Source organism: Octopus bimaculoides, chromosome 14 (genome assembly GCF_001194135.2).
Source record: "Octopus bimaculoides isolate UCB-OBI-ISO-001 chromosome 14, ASM119413v2, whole genome shotgun sequence".
NCBI lineage: Eukaryota > Metazoa > Mollusca > Cephalopoda > Octopoda > Octopodidae > Octopus > Octopus bimaculoides.
The window spans coordinates 1,234,156-1,238,846 of record NC_068994.1 but is presented as its reverse complement, the minus strand read 5'-3'; the positions used below and the strand labels follow the sequence as shown (position 1 = coordinate 1,238,846).

The 4,691-nt window shown below is 38.4% G+C and overlaps 1 protein-coding gene across 1 annotated transcript in view; it reads left to right on the top strand.

The window, feature by feature from the left end:
- The window catches only part of LOC106872615 (protocadherin alpha-7), a 114,248-nt gene that overhangs the window by 23,296 nt on the left and 86,261 nt on the right, over positions 1-4,691 (top strand). The window lies entirely within an intron of this gene.

Here is a 4,691-nt window from a genome sequence, read left to right as displayed (position 1 = left end):
ATATATATAAAACTATATGTGTATGTGTATATATATATATATCCATGCATACAATGACCAGCTTTGAAATACCTCTCATGCACAAAACACACACACACACACACACACACAAACCCACGCACAAACCCACGCATACACACACACATGCACACCTACGCCTACTCCTCCGCAGTACATACCCTGATCAGCTCTGAAGTATTTCTCACAGCTGAATGGCTGCAATGTTTAAACTGCAATATTGTCTGATATTTCACAACGATATTACCATCAGCCAGAGAAGATGGCTTTTAATTGACCAAAGCTGATCTAATGATGAACAAATTACTTCTCGTTAGAGTTATCACACAATCTTTATTACATAATGATTGCCATGCTTAATTAGGTGTGAAATATGTTAGAATGTTCTGGATCAAATAATGACGACTAGTCTCATGTGAAAAGTGAGCAGGTTCGAAATGGCAATTGAATAATAATAATGAGTGTAATGACTCTCCTTTTGCAGAAGTGTTTGTATTGGTGGTGGTGGTGGTGGTGGCAGTAGCGGTATTGTGTTTGGTCGTTCTCTGCAATCAATGATGAAAAGACACTAACAATGGAGAGAATATGATTCCCTCTTTAATCCTCATCATTTATCATGTCACGATTTGGTTGGTTAGTCCAAGCATGTCTGCAGAAACGGTACATTTGGAACTGAACAAAGCTATGGGTTGAGCATGACTACACACACAATAACCAATGGACTCCTCCTCCACTATTTACATACATATATATGCATGTATGTATGTATGTGTATATATATATATATATATATATATATATATATATATATATACATACACACACATATGCTCACACACACACACATATATATGTATTAAACGTGTGTGGATATATATATGTCCATAAAAAGACATAGACATATATCCTACTACTCCCCCTCTTCCTCCTTTCCTTATCATCATCATCATCGTCATCACCAGTGTCTTTTCAGTGTCCATATTTTGCCATGCAATCCGAGTATGATATTGATTTGCTGTCAACAGAGCTAACGCTTGTCGTGGCCAGCCATCGTCTCTTTGGTGAATCCCAAAATCTGGAGATCAAATCTCACATGGTCCACCTGAATCCACAATTCTGGATAATTGGCAACACAGCTTTGATAGGTGTGCAGCACTGAACATCATAAAACATTGTTTAAAATGGATGTTAAACAATGATGACAACGGCAATGATGATGATGATGATGACGACGACGACGACGACGATGATGATGATGTCCTAATATTGACTCTACTCAGCTGTGACACTAAACAGAGTCTCACCCTACCACACCATCCCACCAATACTGTTGCCATGGCTACACACTAAATGTTTATTCACAATGACTCTACATATACACACACAAATATACATACATAAACCCATAAATATATCTTTTCTTCTTTTCCTCTTTTCTTCCTTTAATTCAGTCACTGAATTGTGGCCATGCTGGGGCACCACATTGAAGTACATACTTTTTCAACTCCAGTACTTATTCAATTGGTCTCTTTTGTTGAATCACAAGATAACAAGGGTATAAACAAACCAACACCAGTTGTCAAGCAGTGCAGAGACACAAAAGCCTCTCTCTCTCTCTCTCTCTCTCTCTCTCTCTCTCTCTCTCTCTCTATCTCTCTCCTACTGAGGTAGCCACATATCCCCTTTCCTGCCAAATGTCTATTTCTGTCCCCCTATTTATGCTCTAACCTCTCTTCCCTTGCCACTAACCCACCTCCCTCAATACATCCCATCCCCACTCAGTCGCAGGGGTCTTGTCTTCATTGTCACTCAGTAACTTCACTCCTGCCACATAAAGAAAGCATCCAGAGTAGCCTGTGGAAGGTGGTTGGCATATTAGGAAGGGGGCGTCCAGCCGCAGGACCCATTCCAAAACAGAGAAAATGTTTGGTGCAGCCCTCTCACTTGGCACTTCCTACCAAACTGCCCAGTCCATGCCAGCAGACGTCAAAAGATGTTGACAATGATGGTGATGATGGTGATGACAATAATATATAGCAGGCTTCCACAAAGTTTTCTTCTACTAAATTCACTCAAGAGGCATTGGTTGACCCGGTGCTGTGTGATGTACATATGTACATACACACATACATACATATGTACATACATACTTACATGCATACATGCATGCAGACACACATACATACACACATACACACACACATACATACACACACACACATATACATACATACAAACATATGAAAAGGAGCTTTGATATATGTGTTAGCAAAGACTTCCCCTGGATATGATGCTAATCACAATAATACTGACTTTCCCTCATCATAAACTGAAGGGGAGAGATCTACAAGACTCCTACAGCGCTTTGCATTCTACGTGCTATATCATACAACAGGGTGTATAGCATTCTACATGCTGTATTATACAACAGGGTGTATAGCATTATACCGCAGGATATATAATATTCAACACACTGTATCATATAGCAGGATATATAACACATTATACAACAGGGTGTATATAACACTGGCTCTAGTGTAGAATCATAATTCTAATTGTTACCATGCCAATAATGTCTGGTCGGTTCCATCCTGTCAAAACCAATCTGAAAACCAAATTGTTGTCTTGTTTCAGCTGAGTTCTGTTCCATTATATTCTTGAGAATTCCTTCTGATCGGTCACATGTTAATGGATTTTGTGTGAAAGGTCACATCTGAAAGAAAGGTCAACATTTCAAGGAAATTTGGCAATTTCCCAAAGATATTTCATCAAACTGTTTCTTAAAAGATGTTTAGCAAATTAGGGTTGAAGAACATGGCAAGAATTGTCAATAGCCATTAACAAAATTCCGAATGTTTGTAGCAGAGACAAAAATACCTTTTTTTTTTGTTTTGTTTTTTTTTTGTTTGTTTTGTTTATGTTTCTCCCCTGGTTTGACAATATTATTGTCTAAATCTGAGATAATGAGATGTCTTTTAATGACATGTCCACCTTGGCACTTCTTAAATTGGTCCTCAGATGTGTAGTAGAGTGATAGCATACTGTGTGTTGTTTCATCATTGTTATCATCATCATCATCATCATCATCATCATCATCATCATCCTCATTATCATCATCATTCCAAACCAATGCAAGGGGCCAACATCATCACACTGTTTGAAAAAGCAGCCAAATCTGTGGGAAAATTTTTTTTAAATAGACACATTGGATTGTGTAATCCAAGATATGCTATGTTAGAATGTCTTTCGTGGTCGCTCTGTCCTGCGGTTAAATATCAAGAGCAACCTCTATAATCATCACAAATTTCCTCCTTCCATAATAAACACTGGAGCAGTTTCTACAGAAGGAGACCCCTTGTAGACTTTCCCATTCTGTAAACCGTGTGCCAAGGTTCTCCCTTACTATTTCTTGTCTATTCAAGAACTGTGTAAGCTTAAACTTACACTCTAAATTCTCTACAATGGTTTACCACAGATGATATAACAAAAGGACACATCCTCTTCATAACAGGAAACTATTTCAGGTCTTAATACCTTCATCTGTCTACCTATCTGTACTTCTGTTTATACATCTCTATATATATCTAGCTATGTATCTTTCTGCCTCCTCTGTTTCTCTCCCTTTCTATAATATATATACACCCACCCACCCACAAATATATATATATATATATATATATATATATATAAAAATACATACATACATATATGCATATATGTACAAACACACATGTAATACGTATATCTATCAATCTATATATATATGCATGTGTATTTATATATATATATATATATAGAGAGAGAGAGAGAGAGAGAGAAAGAAAGATAAATAGATAAATAGATGGATAGGTAGAATGATAAATAGCAATGATAGATAGATGGATAGATAGATGTGCATATATGACTGCCATTATATAAACTCTGTCTGTCTCTCTCCCTCCGTCTCTCTCCTCCTGCTCTCTCTCTCCCTCCGTCTCTCTCCTCCTGCTCTCTCTCTCCCCAAACACCTTTCTAAACCGGCTCTAAGCCTCCAACACTTCAAACTACCCATTAACCACATCTACCCTGATACCTACCTTATATCTGTACCCTTTACATCTGACAGTGCACCCCTTCCACCCCAGCCTATGGCTGAACCCCTTTTTATGTCCAAATAACCCCTATAATTGATAAATCAATTGATGAAAAGAAAAAATCAGAAGACCAGAACATATGAGCAGAAATCTACAACAGATCACACTACAACATCGAACAACACCAGGGTGGCCACTGCTGCTGCTACTACTACTACTACTACTACCACTGCTGCTACTACTACTACTACCACTGCTACTACTACTACTACCACTGCTGCTACTACTACCACTGCTACTACTACTACTACTACCACTGCTACTACTACTACCACTACCACTGCTGCTGCTGCTATCACTTCTACAATGAACACAGAGTTCTTTAGTTTATTCAAAGGAACACAGTTAACGTCAGGCTGGAGTATTACACACACACACACACACACACACACACACACACACACACACACACACTTTCTCTCTCAAATACTCTTTCTCTGTATCTCCCTCTCTTTTTTTCTCTCTTTCTCTCTCTTAGTTTGTCTCACTGGACTTACTCTCCCTTTCCTTCCCTCATGGTTTTTCTCTTTCCCTCCCAAC